Source organism: Puma concolor, chromosome D3 (assembly GCF_028749965.1).
Source record: "Puma concolor isolate L17-30 chromosome D3, mPumCon1.1.hap2, whole genome shotgun sequence".
In the NCBI taxonomy this organism is placed as follows: Eukaryota; Metazoa; Chordata; class Mammalia; order Carnivora; family Felidae; genus Puma; species Puma concolor.
Window position 1 is genome coordinate 44,282,503 of NC_141678.1, and position 20,958 is coordinate 44,303,460.

The 20,958-nt window shown below is 38.4% G+C and overlaps 1 protein-coding gene and 1 pseudogene across 6 annotated transcripts in view; one reads left to right on the forward strand and one right to left on the reverse strand.

The window, feature by feature from the left end:
• GREB1L (GREB1 like retinoic acid receptor coactivator) overlaps nt 1–20,958 on the forward strand; it is a 290,524-nt gene that overhangs the window by 18,626 nt on the left and 250,940 nt on the right. The window lies entirely within an intron of this gene.
• Nucleotides 17,213–17,556, reverse strand: LOC112868224 (large ribosomal subunit protein eL36 pseudogene; annotated as a pseudogene).

Below are 20,958 nucleotides of genomic sequence, written 5' to 3' on the forward strand. Positions count from 1 at the left end.
GAGGAGAAGTATTCAGAGTGTGTCAGGAAGACTCTCATTTTAATTTTTTGTATCTTTGTTCATGCTGGCTTCCCAGGTTGGAATTTTATCTTCTTTCTACCTAAAATCTACATTTCTCAAGGTCCAGCTCAGGTCCTTCTTCATTCACTAAGCCCTCTTTAACTTCCATTGTTGCCCCAAGAGCAAGAGAGACAGTATCCTTAGCTGGTCACAGTATCTAAAAAATTATGGTTTCTCCATTTTCAGAGAAAGAGTGACCAGGATGGGAGATATTTGGAAGAAAATTACATAAAGGGAATAGACAGTTTGAAAGGGGCAAGTTTAATCCCAGAAGATTTAGAGAGAGACAAGATAGCTGTTTTCAAGGGCTGATATGTGCAGCTGGAATCAGATTTTCTCTGATTACCTTTAAAGCAGTGGTGTTCAAATTTTGTTCTGCAGAGCTGTAGGCATTCTTGATGTGCCTTGGGCTGGAGGAGGGTAGAGCAGGGAGTACTAGGCGACATACTGAGGACCCCTTGCAGCTCCCTAACAGAAGAGTTCTACTTTTAACTGCTTTATATATTGGGCTTGTGCTTGATATTTCTTTTAAAGACATATCACACTGCTTTGGGGCGCCTGGGTGGCGCAGTCGGTTAAGCGTCCGACTTCAGCCAGGTCACGATCTTGCGGTCCGTGAGTTCGAGCCCCGCGTCGGGCTCTGGGCTGATGGCTCAGAGCCTGGAGCCTGTTTCCGATTCTGTGTCTCCCTCTCTCTCTGCCCCTCCCCCGTTCATGCTCTGTCTCTCTCTGTCCCAAAAATAAATAAACGTTGAAAAAAAAAAAAAAAAGACATATCACACTGCTTTAAGGTTTTGAAATCATTGCTGTATAGAATAATAAATAAGGTAGAGTTTGCATTTAATGTAGTATAAAATGTTTTAGCTATAAGAGACTTCAAAAAATTAAATGAAGTATTACGTGAAATGTGAGCTCCACATTAATCAGAAGCTTAATAACCCCTGACAAGGATTTTGGAAGATTTTTGCCTATGAGGAGAGGTTGGGTTGGGTCCTCTCTTCCTTAAGTTTCCTTCAGTTCTAAGATTGTGTAATTGCTTTCTTCTTTTATTGTCAATATCAGGTGATTTGATACTTAGCTGTTCTCAATTGGGTTTTTGGGTAAACCCTACCTGCCCATTAAATCATAGGTCTCCAGAGTAGGAAAAATGTCTTAACTGCTTTTGGATTCTTCAGATCCCAGCATAGATGTAGGGGCTCAGTAAATACCTGTAGATACAAGAAATAACTGCAAGAGGCACATGCTTGATTGCCTTATGACCTCTTCCAATCATAAAGTGTGATAAGGGAAGGTATTTGCAGGGATTTTTTTTTTTTTCCACTATTGCTTTCTGCCCTCCGGGAATAGTAGAAATGACAAAGGAGATTTAAGATAAGCTTTGGTGTTTTTTTGTTTTTTTGGATTTTTTTTTTTTTTTTTTTTTTTTTGGACCAGAAGGCCAGAATACTACTGTGTCTGAAAAAGTGAACATGACCTCTCCCTTCTCCTCCCCCAAACCCCCTGAGGTCTAACAGGTGAAACCTAGAATGTGGAAATCGTAACTCTCCAAATTGAGAAACTGAGACACAATAGAAGGGCATAGTGAAATTTCCAGGTATCCCAAGTGCAGATAGGGAAATGTGTTATAAAAGGATTACATCATTAGCCTGGACTTCAGGGATTTTTTGCTTTATGATTCATTTGATTTTGGTGTTGTTGAGAACTGGAATTAAAGGGTATGAATTAAAAAAAAAAGGGGGTATGAATTATAGGAAAAATTTCCAGATACAAAATTGAAATCCAGCAATTATGATAGAATTGATAGGGGCAGACAGGTGCTTGATGAGCACAGTGTAATCCGAAACAGCCCTTTCATGCTTAGGAGACCTTTTCTATTTCTTCTCTTTGTAGTGGGTGGAAAAGCGGAGTGTTTCTCTAAGTTCCTGGTGCACTGTCTTGTGCCTAGTGGACACTTAAGAAGTACTTATTTAATTGAGCTGAATTTTATTAACGGGACTTTCAGAGCCAATTACCCGTTTCAGTGCACACCATTGTTGGTGATGGTATTCATCATTACTTGAAGTCTCCACCATACTTCTCCAAACTCAGGACCTGAGTTTAGGGACAAGTTTCATGATGTTAATATCTTACGGTTCAAATGGGGTGGCATCTGAAAGCAAATGGGCTTGTGAAAGGTCTCTGCCCAAGTTGTTCATTGTTGATAAATGACAAGGGGAATACCTGGAGCTAGTAATGATTCCAGCATTAAGGAAGTCTTGCTATACCCTTAGGGAGTGGGATGCTTTCATTGGGTGAGTAGTTGGAAATCTCAAATATGTGTGCTATACTATCTGAGTACCTATTGGGGTGAAGATGTCTTAAACAGAAAGCTAGATGGGTAAGGGCTTTCAAAAACAGTCTAATATCCATGCCTGTGTTACTGATGGAGAAGGAATTGGGTGTCCAGAGGTACTTAAAAGCCAGGATTAGAATATAGGTTATTTGATTCCTGAGATAGATACTTATTCATAATAATGAGAGTGTATCTTTATCCATTGTATAAATTTTTCATAATATTTAAGCATGACCTGTCTTCTCAAGGCTGTTTTGAAATTTGGGGATTGTACAGAATTCTGCAACTGTTAATATATCCTTAAAGCTGCTAAACATGTCTTAGAGCTTTAGGCAATAAGAGGGCACTGCACGTATTAAGAATGTCACAAAGCTGCTCATATAATATATAGGATAACATGTCTTAGGCAACAAGTATTTTATGCTACTTTGGATGAAAATAGAAGACCTATGGAAACAATGTGAGGCAATTAAGATAACTGATTTGGAAATTGTGTATGTAAAAAATATTGTTTAAGCATATTAAAGCATATATCAGCCAACTTTTAACTCATTTAAGAGAATATGTTATTTTTAAGGGCTTTAATAGACCTTAATTGAATGTGCCTATTTACAAGATTCTTAGCAACCGTTCATTAAAATGTCAGTTAATCTGCATAATTGAGTAATGTTGAACAGCTCCAGAAGCCATAAATAGGATCAAGATAAAAGTTTAACACAGGAAGATTTAAGTATATAACAAGAAAGAGCTTAAAACATATTTCACTTATTTATCATTAAATATACCAAAGAGTCTAATAGTGAAAATTAAGTCTTTTTCCATCTCTATCTTCTCCAGCCACCCAAATTCCCTGTCCAGAAATAACCCCAGTTTCTTATATATCCTTCCTGAGATATTCTGGGCAAGTACATGCATACGTAACAGAACATGGTGTTTGATACTTTGCATTTTTACTCACTTAGCTGTACTTTGGAGATTAATGGAAACCTTTCTATTAACTAGTGCTCTTCAGCACTGGAACTCATGATTTAGCTGAGGAGTATCACTCGAGTGTTCAATAAAGGCTGGAGGATCAGCTCTGAGGAATGTCAAAGGGATGCCCATCCTGGGTGGGAGTTGGCAATACATGATCTCAAGGGCTCCCCCTCTCAGATTCTGTAATAATTTTAGTGTCTACTGGGGACAAAAGGGAAATATAAGGAACTTACATTTTAGCTGGGAAGATAAGATATATGCTTACATATGAACCATCAGTGTAAATGTGAAAAATTCCATGAGACAAAATTAATCTTATCACAAAGCTACAAACAGTTATTGAATAAACCCAGTAGATGACAAGAGTACTATGAGTTAAGCAAAGGGTGGAGAAGTCTAAGAACATTTTACTTAGGAGGTATGACTGTACCTAAGCCCTGAAATTCGAACTTAGATTGCTAAGGAAGAGAGATAAAGAGTGCAGTTTGGCATTGAGGAACACTGGAAATGAATGCAGGGACAGTGGGTAGAACAGTACAGAAGTGGAGGAAATAAGTCGATAGGGAGTAGAGCTGTTAGTTGAGGCCATGTTATGGAGTAGGTGAATTTTAGGCTCTGAAGTGCAGCCTACATTGAGTAACAAGAGCCCACTGAAAGTTTCTGAACAGGAATGTGACAGTATTGTATTTTAGAAAGGTGAATCTGAACTATTGTCTAAATGTGGGCTTAGGGAAAAAAGGAACTAAATATTAGTGTTGACAATAAAAGAGAAAGAGATGCAAAATAAATAAATAAAATGAAAAGAGCTATGATTGCTGGTGGAATTTTGGAGTCAAGAAAACAGAGTGGAAGATTGATGACTCCATATTTTCAAGCCCAACTACCAGGGAGAAAAATGGTGCCATTGACAGAAACAGGGAAGACAGCAATTCATGTTTTTGGGGAGACAGGTGATGAATTTTACTTTAGGTTAAGGTGACATGATGGGAGAGATTCAGATTGAAGTGTGTATTTGGAAGAATGGAACTAAATAAAATTCTTGAAAGAAATTAGAACTGTGTATGGCAATGTCCCCAACTCTGTACCATTAGGCCCACACTGTTCCCTCTAAGTGTACCACCTTCCAACACAAGAAGGTGAGCTATTTTCCTTCAGCTGAACTTGCATCAGCCTCCATTTTAGGAGGAAATTGTTTGCTAGTAGCAATGTAACTTCCTAATAGGCAAGTGTAAAAATAAGTGTACTTTTATCACTTTCCTCAGACGTTACATTCATCTCTGTAGGATGTACACAGTGACTGTCCATCCTTATTAAATCCTATTTCAGCTTGTTTAATTCTGAAAAAGCAATCTAGGATGGTGTTTTGGTAAGTTACCCTTCAAGATAGCATTATTGTCTCTATTGTTATTAATAAAATGCATTAGTTATATTTAAGGAGTTTGAAATTTAGTGAACTAGTTTGTATCCTATTATACATGCCTTAGTTTTAACAGTATCCACATTGAAATGTAATTATTTGAAACCTCTGTAACAATCTAAGGGTGGAAGTATATGATACTTTAGGGTGAGAGATAAATTTTATTTGCTTTGAGGAACTGGTATGTATCTTCTGTGCTGCTAAGAGAATGTTGTGATAAAAGACCATTATGTTTCCCTTTTTATTTAGCCTGGTTCCCTAGGTGCTACAGTTGATGCTGAACTGTGTTTAATGGTTAGTATATCTGGTTCCTTCTCTCTCCTGCACCTGAACTTTCTTTTGCTATTCAACGTTTATTTATTTTTTGGGACAGAGAGAGACAGAGCACGAATGGGGGAGGGGCAGAGAGAGAGGGAGACACAGAATCGGAAACAGGCTCCAGGCTCTGAGCCATCAGCCCAGAGCCTGACGCGGGACTCGAACTCACGGACTGTGAGATTGTGACCTGGCTGAAGTCGGACGCTTAACCGACTGCGCCACCCAGGCGCCCCTCTTTTGCTATTCTATTACATAGTATCTCTTCTTGGAGCCAGTGCCTATCCCGTTGGGGAAGAGAGAAGGTACAAATAAATTAAAATTTATTATAAACATTAAACTATTCCTAGAGAGTCAAGACCATGCCCCTCAGCACAATGAGATGGTTCCAAGGTCATAGTAGGTACTTGAAAATGCATTTTTGAATGAATGAAGCTCAATAAGGGTTCAAAAATGTCAGACAATTTGAGAGGGAAAACTAGAGATGCTATCTTGAAAGAGGAGGTATTTGTAGAAAGAGGAGGTATTCATTTCTAGACTGAGAAATGAATAGAGTTTTGGTGAGCAGAGATGGGCTGGTGAGTTTGTAGGGAAGGGAATTGCATGAGTAGAGATGTGGAAGCAGAAAAACATGGCCCATGTCCTTGTAATGGTGAATAATCCATTTTGGAGAGGCACAGGGAAGATGAATGGAGTATTGAGAGGGAGCCTGGCCTACTACAGCTCCTGGAATGGCCACCTTGGCCATTACTAGCTCTCATGTCTTTATCATCTTGTCTGAAGGGAGCTTCCAGAGTCCATAAGCCCAAGAGTTCCCAGGGTAGGAAAGGGCACACAGACCATCATGTCCTCTAGTGTCCCCTCACATCCTGCCTTTGACTCTTAGTCATTGACTGTAATCCTTTACTTAACACAACTTAGCTGTGATGTTATTTTAACCCTGCTTAAAACCCAAGCAGTCCAAAGGCTGTTGTGCATCTTAATTATTCTTTAGTTTACTTACCAGGAGACCCTGAACATAAAGCATATTACACCATAGGAAGAAGATACCCTCTCACAGACAATGTATTATTTCAGTACTTGAAGCAGTATGGCTGAAATTTAGAGGTAATAACAACAAATGTATATATTTATTTAAAATTTTTAAATTTAATTTATTTTTTTAATTTACATCAAGGTAACATATAGTGCAACAGTGATTTCAGGAGTAGATTCCTTAATGCCCCTTACCCATTTAGCCCATCCCCCTCTCACAATCCCTCCAGTAACCCCCTGTTTTTTCTCCATATTTAAGAGTCTCTTATGTTTTGTCCCCCTCCCTGTTTTTATATTATTTTTGTTTCCCTTCCCTTATGTTCATCTGTTTTATCTCTTAAAGTCCTCATATGAGTGAAGTCATATGATATTTGTCTTTCTCTTACTATTTTTGTTTAGCATAATATGCTCCAGTTCCATCCATGTAGTAGCAAATGGCAAGATTTCATTCTTTTTGATTGCCGAGTAATACTCCATTGTATGTATGTATACTACATCTTCTTTATCCATTCATCTGTTGATGGACATTTGGGCTCTTTCCATACTTTGGCTATTGTTGATAGCACTGCTATAAACATTAGGGTGCACATGCCCCTTCGAAACAGTACACCTGTATCCATTGGATAAATACCTAGTAGTGCAATTGCTGGGTCCTAAGGGTAGTTCTATTTTTAATTCTTTGAGGAACCTCCATACTGTTTTCCAGAGTGACCGCACCAGTCTGCATTCCCACAAGCAGTGCAAAAGAGATCCTCTTTCTCCACATCCTCGCCAATATCTGTTGTTGCTTGAGTTGTTAATGTTAGCCATTCTGACAGGTGTGAGGTGGTATCTCATTGTGGTTTTGATTTGTATTTCCCTGATGATGAGTGAGGTTGAGCATTTTTTCATGTGTCAGTTGGCCATGTGGATATCTTCTTTGGGGAAGTGTCTATTCATGTCCTTTGTCCATTTCTTCACTGGATTGTTTTTTGGGTGTTGAGTTTGATAAGTTCTTTATAGATTTTGGATCCTAACTCTCTATCTGATATGTCATTTGTAAATATCTTCTCCCATTCTGTCAGTTGCCTTTTAGTTTTGCTGATTGTTTCCTTCGCTGTGCAGAAGCTTTTTATTTTGATGAGGTCCCAATAGTTCATTTCTGCTTTTGTTTCCCTTGTGTCTGGAGATGTGTTGAATAAGAAGTTGCTGCGGCCAAGATCAAAGAGGTTTTTGCCTGCTTTCTCCTCGAGGATTTTGATGACTTCCTGTCTTACACTTAGGTCCTTCATCCATTTTGAGTTTATTTTTGTGTATGGTGTAAGAAAGTGGTCCAGGTTCATTTTTCTGCATGTCGCTGTCCAGTTTTCCCAGAACCATTTGCTGAAGAGACTGTCATTATTCCATTGGATATTCTTTCCTGCTTGGTCAAAGATTAGTTGGCCAAACGTTTGTCGGTCCATTTCTGTGTTCTCTATTCTGTTCCATTGATATGAGTGTCTGTTTTTGTGCCAGTACCATACTGTCTTGATGATTACAGCTTTGTAATACAGCTTGAAGTCCATAAAGTGTATATTTATTAAGGATTATGTGCCAAATACTTTACTAAGTACTTATACTGATTGTGTAATTTAGTTCTTATTGCCATCCTTAGCATATGCTATTATTATTCTAACTTAATAATGAAAAAAAAAATGGACAGAAGTTTAGTATCATTTAAGTTCACACTGTAGATGCCAGAGCTGGGATCTGAATCTGGGAAGTCTGACCCCAAAGCCTAAGCTCTCAGTCAATATATTGTACTGATTTAAAGAAGCACATTAAGAAAGTATGAGAAAAAAGAAAAAAGAAAAAAAGAAAGCATGAGAGATAAACATGTTTTTCTGTGTTCAATAGATAATGACAAAAAATTAATAGTGTTAGTAGGCCTTTATATTTAAACTTTCATGAACTGAGTATCCATGGACCCATTGAGGCCTTTGTCATTTCAATATTTAAATTAAAATTATCTTTGAATGCCTTTAGATAGGGCATGTACTGTTCTTTTCATGTATATTCTATATCGGCCCACAAATTTATGGCATTGGCGAATTTGTTACATTAGTTCAGAATGCAGCCCCAGTTTGAGTCAAAGAAGAGGAAGAAGGGATGATGCCAGCCATGCAGGTCCCCTGTTATTAGGAAAGGAAAACGTTTTCTAGAAATCCTTGCAGGACACTCCCTGTAGGTCTCCTGAGCTTGAATTGGGCTGCTTGGCCATCCTTCACTGCAGAGAAGGCTAGAAAGGTAAGGAATAGGGTTTTCATGGTGCGCTTAGATCGGATCAGTCAAACTCCTTTACCTGGAGCTGTATGCACTGGCACCACAAACAAAATTTGGGTCCTATCAGTAAAGAAGAAGGGGGTGTGAGTATTTGAAAAGGGACTAAGGGTATTTGTCATCCTCATGTTCTTAAAAATTCTTTGGGGGCGCCTGGGTGGCGCAGTCGGTTAAGCGTCCGACTTCAGCCAGGTCACGATCTCGTGGTCTGTGAGTTCGAGCCCCGCGTCAGGCTCTGGGCTGATGGCTCAGAGCCTGGCGCCTGTTTCCGATTCTGTGTCTCCCTCTCTCTCTGCCCCGCCCCCATTCGTGCTCTGTCTCTCTCTGTCCCAAAAATAAATAAAAACGTTGAAAAAAAAATTAAAAAAAAAAATTCTGACTGACTATAGGGGCACCTGGGTGGCTTAGTTGGCTAAGTATCCAACTCTTGATTTTGGGTCAGGTCACGATCACACAGTTCATGAGATTGAGCCCTGTGTTGGGCCTGTGCTGACAACGTGGAGACTGCTTGGGATTCTTCTCTCCCATTCTCTCTCTCTGCCCTTCCCCTGTTCATGCGCTCACTGTCTCAAGATAAATAAACATTAAAAATAAATAAATAAAATTCTGGTTGACTACATACTACCCTCAGCCTACCTTACCCTCACAGTAGAATGATTCATTAGGATAAGCTAACTTCTTGAACAAAATCTTCCAAAAATCAGTGGCTTAACTAGCTACTTGTTTGCATTGCAGTCCAACATGGTGAAGTGCTTCTTCTTGCAGTTGCTCAGGGATCTAGGCTCCTTTCATCTTCTGTTGGCATCTTCAAATTCCAGCCTCCAGGATCCCTCTAGAAGGATGAGAGTTTAGGGAAGGCACACAACACTTAACTGTCTTGGCCATCATGTCAGACACATTCCATTGTGAGAACTAGGACATGCTGTTTGGCCGTGTCTCCAGCGAGAGGAAGTGGGTTTGGTGAGCGTGTTGTCAGCCTCTGCCACACTATGGTTGAGTGAAATTTAGTTGTCTTGAAACGGTTGACAGATGGATAAAGAGATTCTTTATAAATGTGAAAAGTGAGTTTCACAAGAAGTTATAAATAAATGAGACTTACTATCTTTTGTTATTTCTTAAAGATATTTCACCTAATATTCCTCTTTATAGACAGTTTACTATGTTTACTTTATAGACAGCTTACTATGGATAATAAAGTCTCACACACATCATTTCCAAAAAACCTTCCCTGACCTCTTCAGATGACAAGGAGCCTCTGTATTTACTTCTGTGTGCTGCTCCTTGGCTGCAATAACTGGTTGGCATGTATCTCACTTGGCTATAAGCTTTCAGAGGGCATAGACCATGTACAATTTATCTTTCAGTCACCAGGACTTAATGCCTACAGGATAATCAACAAACTTGTGATTAATGATTGATTAAATGGATAAATGCATGAATGATGTATCAATAATAGTAAAACTTCAGACTAAAAGGATAAAAAACTGGTTTTGAATTCATAAAAATTTAGAATTTTCATAAAAATATGTTAAAATTTTTTAATGTTTATTTTTGAGAGAGAGAGAGAGAGAGAGAGAGAGAGAGAGAGAGATGAGTGAGCGGGGGAGGGGCAGAGAGTGAGGGAGACAGAGAATCTGAAGCAGACTCCAGGCTCTGAGCTGTCAGCACAGAGCCCAACATGGGGCTCAAACTCAGGGACTGTGAGATTATGACCTGAGCCGAAGTCAGACGCTTAACTGACTGAGCCACTCAGGTACTCTTAAGTATATGTTTTTATCTGCAGCATAAATGATTATTTGACTAGCTGCTCACAAGTAAGTAACATATATAGTCATAGTATCTAGTTATATATAAATGATTATAAGGCAAAAACCTTAAAATTTTTTCAAATATAACTGTATATTAACTAACTGGAATTAAAATTAAAACTTAAAAATTTGTTTCATAAATAGATTAAGCATATAGTTCAATCCGAGTGACCCTAAATTTCACATATGTGGAGAATAGGTTAGTGAGATTTTTATTTCACTTGTAATATTTGTATCCTTATTAATTTTTTATTCACTAACCAATATTCAGTGAGTTCCTACTCAAAAAGAAGGTACAAATACACACATTAGTCTATAATTATATAACTGTATGATTTAAATTTTTTTTTAATGTTTATTTTTGAGACAGAGAGAGACAGAGCATGAATGGGGGAGGATCAGAGAGAGAGAGACACAGAATCTGAAACAGGCTCCAGGCTCTGAGCTGTCAGCACAGAACCCTGATGCAGGGCTCGAACTCACGGACTGCAAGATGATGACCTGAGCCCAAGTTGGATGCTTAACCAACTGAGCCACCCAGGCACCCCTATAACTGTATGACTTAATAACCAGGATGGGGGCTAGAAAGTCAAAGAGTATCCAGAGTGCATAATTTATGCTGGAGATGTAAGGAAGTTTTTGAGGAGTTACTGTCTGTGTTGAGATGGAAAGGAAGAGTGAGACAAAGGTAGAGAAGAGTTGAGGGAAGAGAACTTCACAGTGTGTGAAGGCACTGAGAGAGAGTACTTGACCTGTGGGAGGAGTTGAGAAGGAAGGCCAGGGCCATCTTGTGGAAGGGACTGGGGAGAGGCACAGAGGTAGGCAAGGACCAGGCTTCTGGATCTCAAGGCCCTGTTAATACTTTGGAAAGAAAGAGAATGTACTGTTTGAGATGGCAACATGTAATAAATGTTTCAGCTGAGAAACATTTTGGAACAAAATACATAAATACCAAATATATAAATACAATTTTTATTTTTAAATTAAAAAAAAAAACACTTAGGGGAACCTAAGTGGCTCAGTTCATTAAGTGTTCAACTTTTGGTTTTGATTCTGGTCATGATCTGAGCCGGGTTTGTAAGATGGAGCCTCACATGTGGCTCTGCGCTGACAGTGTGGAGCCTGATTGGGATTCTTTCTCTCCTCTCTCTGACCCTCCCCCATTCCTCCTCACTCTCTCTCTCTCAAAATACATAAACATCAAAAAAATGATAAAAATAAAGCCTATTAAAAAATACCACTTTTGGAACAATAATGAAAAAAAATTAAAACTGTTGGTTATGCCTCATGAAGGAAGGATGAAAACCAACATTGACAGAAAGGTGGTAGGCAATGGATTTTCAATAAGTGGGGGGTGGGGGGGGTGGAGTTCTAGCTCCATCTCACTTTTTAAATCAGAGTAATTTCCAGATGACTTAAAGATATTAAGCTAATAATAGCTAACATTTGTTTAGCTTGTGTTATATGTCCAACCCTGATTTAAGCACTTTTTATTATATTGTACACATTTTGCTCATTCCATCCTTACAGCAGCCCTATAAATTAGGAGCTATTTTCCCCCCAATTTTAAGGCAATAGACACTTAGAGAGATAATGAGTAGTGCTATAGGCACTATAAACCTTGGCATTTTAGCTCCAGTGTCTGTGTTCTTACCACACACACATTCTCTCAAAAAGTTCTAGGAAAAAACAAAGGTAAATAGTTGATATTAATCAAATATTTAGAAGTTCATTCTAAACATGATTATAAAGCCAAAAGCAAGGAAAAAATTGATAGATTTGACTACCTGAATATATTTATTTAGTTTTGTTTTTAATGTTTATTTATTTTTGAGAGAAAGAGAGTGTGAGCAGGAGAGGGGCAGAGAGAGAGGGAGACACAGAATTTTGGAACCAGGCTCCAGGCTCTGAGCTGTCAGCACAGAGCTTGATGTGGGGCTCAAACTTAGGAACCAGCAGATCATGACCTGAGCCGAAGTCGGACGCTTAACTGATTGAGCCACCCAGGCGCTCCTGAATATATTTATTTAAACTTTTACATTTCCCCCAAGTATCCAAAACAAAAAATATAAATAAGAAGAAAAAATACTGGCAGTGTATATTATAGACTGTTAATAGTCTTCGTATATAAAGCATTCTTATGATCAATAAAAAAGAACAAATTCCCCAAAAGAAAATGGTCTAGAGGTCAACAAGACTGGTCCTGGACTAAAGCCCACCAGCTTTTTGGAAAATAAAGTTTTATTGGAGTACCGCCATGCTCATTTGTTTAACACTCGTTTGTTTACATATTGTCTGTGGCCACTTTTGAGCTACAATCCAGAATTGAATAATTGTGACATCAAAACCTGCAGTGTTTGCTATCTGGTCCTTTACAGAAAAAGTTATCTGACTTTTGATGTAGAGGAACATCCACTTTCAGTGGTCTTGAAAGATAATATAGAATCTCTTCTCCTTGGAAGGTTTGGAATGTCCTGACTGGAGGTCAAAAAATGGAGTAGTTGGTCTTTTGAGGTCCCTCCCTTAACTCCATTCTGTTTCATTTTGAACTCATCTTGGGTTGAATTATTACACATGAGTTCCTGTAGGCATCTGGTTTTTTTTTTGTTTTTTTTTTTTTTCTTATGTACCTATTCCCTTTGGGTCAGTGTTCCTATCTTTCTCTTCTTTCTCTACGGTACCACCTCTTTCATGGTAAACAAACCCTAGAGTCTTCAGTGTTTTCAAGACACATTCTCTCTGGCTTTCATCAATACTTGACTCCCCAACCTTCCACTTTTCTCATCCCTGTTGTTGACTTTTGCTGGAGAAATTCAGACAACTAGGGCAATTGATAACAGTACATTTATGGTGTCTCATCTCTATGAGGAACTGTGTCCTCGTGAGGACATGATCCTACATGGACAAAATCCTACATGATCCTAAATCAGCTCCTCCCCAATTATATCTAACAGCTGGCCTGCCTAAACTTTCTTCTCTTACTTCAGCACCCCTGCTCCCTTTCTAGCTCTCTGAAAACGAACTTGCCTTCTACTTAACAGAAGAAAAGGAGGCCTTCCTGCAGTAAATACTGGGTCCCAACCTCTTCTGATTCCTCAGAGTGAGGAAGGCATCTGTGATACTGCTTTATCTTCAACATTTTGCCTCTAAACTGTTTTTCTTTCTTATAGCTTACAAATTAATTTCTATTCTTTCCACAAAAATGAAAGAGAGAAGAAAAGGAAGGAGGCAGGAAGAGAAAAATAAGAGATGAAAAGAAATAAGGAAAGAAAGAGAGAAAGAAAGAAAGAAAGAAAAAGACAAATGAGATAAAGACAAAGAGAGGAGATGGAAGGAGGGAGGAAAAAAGGAAAGAAAAGGAAGAAAGCTCTTTGATATATTTTTAGGCCTTATACTCCTCACCAGCTGTCCCTGAACATCTCTCTTTCCCTTCACAGCCCAGTTTTTTGAACACATTCTCTCCTTGTCACTCTTTCCTCACAGTGTCATATGATTGAGTCTCCTGTGAGGCTTGTGAAGGTGCCCTGGCCAAGTTGCTACACTCAGTGTTTTCTTTCCATTCCTATCCTGTTGCACTTATTTGAACTTATGATACAGTTGACTGTTATAATTCATTCTTAAAACCTGCTTTACTTTCTTTGTTGATTTTACCCTTTTCTGGTTTTTCTTTCTTTTTCCTCAAGTGCTTTGCATGCTGCCAGTAATTTTCCCACCTCTTCAACAGAAGACTATCCTCAGTCTTCCATTACATATTCTTCCTAGGCAGTCTCATTATCTCTATGCCAATGGCTCACAAATATCTATCCCCAGCCTAGATCTATTTGCAGACTTCTCCATCAAGTGCCTACTAGAGTTTCCACCTATCTAAATGTTCTAATGTCATCTCAAACTAGAACATAGCAAAATTCAGCTCCCCATAGCCCCCTGCCATGCCATGCCATATTGTACCCTGTCATACTACCTGAACCACTGTCCCATAATACACTGTGACTTCTCTGTCTTCCCAATTTAATTTGGAGCTTCTTAAGAGTAGGGACCACATGTTTCATCTCTGTATCTTCAGTGTTCAGTACACTGAGTTTGTTGAGTCAGTGTATGAGAGAATGGAAGTAATAAAGATAAATGAAAACAAGAAAGGATGAAACTTATTTTGGATTCAGGTGTTCCTAGCAGAAATAATAAATAGTCCATCAGTAGATTGTCTTCTGAAATGAACTGAGTCTAAGAAATTGGCTGGATGGTGAAGTACCAAGAAACATTCTCCTTACTCTAGAGCCTGTTGATAAAGCACAACAAAAATTCATGAGTCCTGTTGAAACTGACAAAGTAGCTGTGACAGATGACTTTTTATTCAGTATTTAAACCATTTAAGCTTGTGGATTGTAGGATACTAAGACTACAAGAGCATTTTCCTCAAAATATGAAGTTTAGTATAAACATCAGAAATTTTACATTTAGCACAGAGCACAGTTTCATCTAGTACCTGAATTCTTGGTACTTGGCGGCATTGAGAACACTTAGTACAAAATGTTCTGGGTGTAAAATGTTCTGGTATCAAGTGTTCTTGAAGTGTTTAAGTCAGAATACTAATCCTCAAGCAATTCACAACACCAGCTACAAAAATATGCAAGAGAGAAAACACCTGTCACATTGTATTATAAAGTAGAGAAATTATGGTCTTCAAAGTACAGATTTGAATTAATAAAGTGGCAATCAGATGTCATAAGGAAAAGGTAATGTATGCCACACTCAGACCAGAAACTGATCAATTATATAGTTTAGTTTTTTTAATGTTTATTTATTTTTGAGAGAGACAGAGTGTGAATAGAGGAGGGGCAGAGAGAGAGGGAGACACAGAATCTGAAGCAGGATCCAGGCTCTGGGTTGTCAGCACAGAGCCTGATGAGGGGCTTGAACCCATGAACTGTGAGATCATGACCTGAGCTGAAGTCGGATGCTTGACCGACTGAGCCACCCAGGTGCCCCTCAATTATATAGTTTAAAATTCAGATTATCTTAATGCCAATAACAATGTTTTATTTTTTTAAAAGTCAAGTCAAGACTTTTGGAAATTTAAAATTAATGAACATTAAAATAGCCTAACTGTCACTTCCTATACAACTGAACACATGTCCTATAAAGTAATCTTATCTACAACTAACTCCATGTTTTTCTAAATTTTTCTGACAAATATTTTATTGTAAAAATCATTCAAGGTTTACATCTTCCGTTGGGTAAAAAAGTATCATTAAGATATTACCAAATCCAATATTTAATTAAAATAATACAACAGAGTTTGCCTCATCACTTCAAACCCTTTCCTTATTTAAATAAAATATAACATTTTGGAAAATTTGGGAAGTATAGAAAAAGGGAATCTATAATCCTACTGACTTCACACTGCAGAAATGTTTTTTCATAATTGTAATTATTATGTAATTTTGTATTCTGCATTTATCCATCCTTCTTCCTTCCTTCCTTCCCTCCTTCCTTCCTTCCTTCCTTCTTTCCTTCCTTCCTTCCTGCCTGCCTGCCTGCCTTCCTTCCTCCCTCCCACCCTCCCTTTATGTAATCTCTGTACCCAACCTGGGGCTCAAACGCACAACCCTGAGATCAAGAGTCATATGCTTCTCTGACTGAGCCATCCAGGCACCCCTGTGTTCTGCTTTTAAAATTAGTATGTCGGGGTGCCTGGGTGGTTCAGTAGGTTAAGTGTCCAATTCTTGGTTTTCTCTTAGGTCATAGTCTTGTGGTTCATGAGTTTGAGCCCTGCATCGGACTCCACAATGGCAGTGCAGGACCTGCTTGGGATTCTCTGTCTCCCTCCCTCCCTCCCTCTCTCTCTCTCTCTCTCTCTCTCTCTACCCCTCCCCCTGCTTACTTTCTATCTCTCTCTGTCAAAATAAAGAAATAAACATTTTAAAAAATGAAATTAGAGGTGCCTGGGTGGCTCAGTTGGTTAAGCATGTGACTTTGGCTCAGGTCATGATCTTGTGGTTAGTGGGTTCTAGCCTTGCATTGGGCTCTGTGCTGACAGCTCAGAGCCTGGAGCCTGCTTCAGATTCTGTGTCTCCCTCTCTCTCTGTACCTCCCCTACTCCTGCTCTCTCTCTCTCTCTCAAAAAAGAAAAAAAAAAAGAAGTAAATAAAATTAGTGTTTCTCTCATGAATGTATTTCTGTGGTGCTACTAAATAATTATGATTATAATTGTTTAAAGCAGACTGATGCCACCTAATGCTATACTATAATTTACTTAACCATTTACCCAATGGATAATTTAGATGAGATGCAATGTTTTACTTGGTGCTTACAGACCCTCCCCACCATACTTTGTACTTTTTTCTTATGGTAGATTTCTAAAAGTAAAATTGCTCAGTTGAAAGTTACTTTTAAAGACATAGTAGCATAATGATCTCCCAAAGGAGATCTTTGAATTTATAGTTCCCCCCGTAACGTTAAGAATACCAATTTCATTGCTAATTTAGCAGTATTTTATTTTATTTATTTTATTTTATTTTTCAACGTTTATTTATTTTTGGGACAGAGAGAGACAGAGCATGAACGGGGGAGGGTCAGAGAGAGAGGGAGACACAGAATCGGAAACAGGCTCCAGGCTCTGAGCCATCAGCCCAGAGCCTGACGCGGGGCTTGAACTCCCGGACCGCGAGATCATGACCTGGCTGAAGTCGGACGCTTAACCGAGGCCACCCAGGCGCCCCTGACAGTATTTTAAAAGAATACTTTATTGGCTATTTTGTTTTACACAACAGACTATTTTTTTTAGAGCAGCTTTAGGTTTACAGAAAATGGAGCAGAAAGTACAGAGGGTTCAAAGATATCCCTCTGTACCCTTCCCTGTAGTTTCCCCTATTATTAACATCTTGCTTTAGTGGAGTACATTTGTTACAATTGATGAATAAATATTGATACCTTATCATTAACTGAAGTTCCAAGTTCCAAGTTCCACCCAAGTTCCAAAAAGGCCTTATTACATACAGAGGGGAGGGGTTCGGTCCTTCTTGGCTGCTGCTTTCCTCATTGCTGCCAGGACATTGCTCAGCTCCTCTCTCTTCCTCTTGGCAGGGACGTGTGTCCCCATCCTTTCCTTGATGAACTTGAGAATGTGCTTGTCCTTAGAGACCTTGAGCAGCTCCATGGTTCGCTGCTTGCTCATATGGGGCAAAGCTGCACACCTCTTGGATCATGTCCTGCATGAACTTGGTGTGCATGGTGAGGCGCCCCGGGCAGTGTTTGGGCCTTGGCTTGCTCGTGTTCTTAGTCACCTTGTGGCCCTTGTTGAGGCCCACGGCCATAGAGTAACAAGGGTAGTGCAGAGCCCTGGCTGCTGGTCCTCAATGGCTTCCCACAGCAGAATGCAGAGTTCTATGCATTTTAACCAATGTTTAATGTCATGTATCTACCATTACCATATTATACAAAATAGTCTGCCTGCCCTAAAAATCTCCTATGCTCCACTTGTTCATCCTTCCATCCCACAAGCCACTGGAAACCACTGATCTTTTTACTGTCTGTATAATTTTGCCTTTTCCCGAATGTTATATAGTTGGAATCATATGTTAGGAAGTCCTTTCAAACTGGCTTGTTTCATTTAGCAATATGCAGTTATGTTTCCTCCATGTATTGATAGCTTTTTCTTTTTATCATTGAATAAATATTCCATTGTATGGATGTAGCACAGCTTATCCATTCAACTTTTGAAGAACATCTTGGTTGCTTCTAGTTTTGGCAATTATGAATAAAGCTGCTATAAACATTTGTGTGCAGGTTTTTTGTGTGGATATAAATTTTGAACTAATTTGAGTAAAGTATGTTTTCATAGCCACTTGTTATTGTTTTATGCATGTATTCTATTCTATCTCTGAATATATTTATGAAATGAATGTTTAAACACACTTTTTTCTCCCTTCAGAGTCTCTATTTCTCCAAGTTGCTTTTTGTTTGTCTATTTTGATCACTATAGTCTGTGTTTGAGATGTTCTGAGGTTGTTTGGTGATTCTGGCTGCCTGTTCTTATTTAAGAGCAGTGCCCCATAAAGATGATAAGAAGCTGTGATCCCATGGTGAGACTTGCTACCTATGGGCCATTTCACTAAGAAAAGCTCACTGTGAAATATTTCATCTTGGACTGGTTAGATTCCCCAGAGTGAAATCTTCTGACTTCCTCCCTTGATGGTATAGGACTGGTTACCATCTTTCTAGAAACTGAGTTGGAGAAGAGGTTTGGAAGTAGGTGGACTCTGCTTTCAGTTAACAAAATGTTCACCTAATTTCCCTGTTTGTAGAATGGTACCCCCACTTTGAATTGTGCATGTCTAGTTTTCTGAAGAATCAGGGAGATATAGTTGCCTACTTGGACTTGGGGAAAGGATCTAAGGATTTATCTGATTCTTAAAAGAGAATTCCAGTTAATCCTCCTGTTTCTACTGTCACCTTTATCCTCATACCTGAAACCTAATATGGCAGTGCCTTTGGGGGAGATACGTGGTTTGCCGTGTAAACTGCTTGTTTCTAAGCTTGACTTGGGATTCAACTTTCTCAATGCTGTGAGGTCATCTGCTTATCCATCTGCTTTCCAGTTTGAAAATTTTGTTGGTGATCCCTTGCTTCTGTTCTTCTTTGTCCTTACAAATTCATGCCTTTAAAAAATCCTGTGCAATACTTTTAGTTAGGTTTTGGTAGGAAGTGAAAGTAAATGCATTTGGACAATCTGCCATAGTTCTGTGAAATTCTCATATATCCTTTTAAAACAGAAATCAGGGGTGCCTGGGTGGCTCAGTCGGTTAAGCCTCTGACTTCAGCTCAGGTCATGATCTCATGTTTGTTTGAGCCCTGCATCAGGTTCTGTGCTGACAGCTCAGAGCCTGGATCCTGCTTCGAATTCTGTGTCTCCCTCTCTCTCTGCCCCTCCCCTGCTTGTTCTGTCTCTCTCTCTCTCAAAAATAAATAAAAATATTAAAAAAAAAAAAAAAAACAACAACCAGAAATCAAAACCCAAACCCTTCTCTATAGTCAATAGATGTTAATTGGTTAAAATTTTCAGAAAAAAATTTTAAAAATTTTTAGTTAATATTATCTATAAATGGACCACCACGTAAAATTTTGGTACTTGTCCATTATGACTTTTCTGTGTGAATACATAAACATTTGATTTATTTTTATTATTTTTTCGCTTGTATAAAAAAATACAATTGTGTCTACAGAGATAACAGTTCAGTGGGGAAGGGAGAAAGGATGTGAGTAGGAATTGACTGCAAACAGACATAAAGGAACTTTGGAGGGGTAATGGAGGTGTCCTAAACCTGGATTGTGGTGATGGTTGCTTAACTCTACAAATTTACTAAGAACTATTGATGGGTATATTTTATGGCATATAAATTATAGCAATAGATTTGTTTTAAAAATTCCACACTAACCAGCAAAAACCAAAAATATGATTTACTCAGACCATATCATACATCTTTGTTCACTTAAAAATTTATTATGGACGTCTTTCATGTCAACAAATTTATACCTATAAAACAAAATTGTAATTGTATAATTAACAAAATGTGTTTCTCCCAGATCTTTTCCCTTCACCTTGCAAATATAGAAGATCCCACTTTCATAGTACATTTTTTGTTTGCCTTTTTACATTCTTATTCATATATTTATATATTGATGCATAGTTGTCATTATTACATAGTTTAGCACTGTGGTTATAAAACACTATTCTAGCCATTTCCCCATATGTTACATAATTATTGTTGATAGTTACATAATCCTTCATAGGGTACATATGTCATGCACTAATTACCATATCCCTGTTTTGGGGGTCTTGAGCTATTTCAGGATTTCTGTTGTTAAAAATAATGATATAATAATAATAACTTTATGCATATAGCTTTTCCTTTCCTTTTTCCTTTTTTTAATTCTTTACTTAGGATAAAGTCCTAGAAAGTCTCTACTGCTTTTGAACTAAAATAAACACAAATAACTTCAGAATTAAAAAAAAATTGGCTTTTATATAATTCCTTTTAGATGTGTTTTGGAAGATTCCTTATATGGAGAACCTATCATTTGTTACTATTACCTTTTAAGTTCTATATTATGGCCTCTGATATTTTGCTGAACATACTTTTTTTTAAAGGTTTTATTTATTTTTAAGAGAGAGAGAGAGAGAGAGACACAGAGTGTGAGTTGGGGAGCGGGGAGTGGCAGAGAGGGAGGGAGACACAGAATCCAAAGGAGGCTCCAGGCTCTGAGCTGTCAGCACAGAGCCCAACGCGGGGCTCGAACCCACAGACTAAACCGTGAGATCATGACCTGAGCTGAAGTCAGAGTCTTAACCGACTGAGCAACCCAGGTGCCCTGAACATACTTTAAAAAAAAAAAAAATCAGATATACTTATTTGAAGTGAAGACAGGCAGGAATTCTGTGAAGAAACCCAATACTGTTGTCTCTTGTGGAAAGGTAGCAGCAACCTCATAGTGTTTTCATCCTATTTAAACTTTACAAAGGGAGGATTTTATAATACAAACTACAGAATCTAACTTTAGGTTGGGTGGCCTCAGATTTCTAAAGCCTATTCACCTTAAATAATTGTCTGTATTGGGATGTCTCATTACTGATTTGCAGCTGTGCTTTTCTGGATACATGCTGAGAAGCCTTCTTTTAACTCAAAATGTTAGTTAAAAATTTTTAAGTTAGCATTAATGGC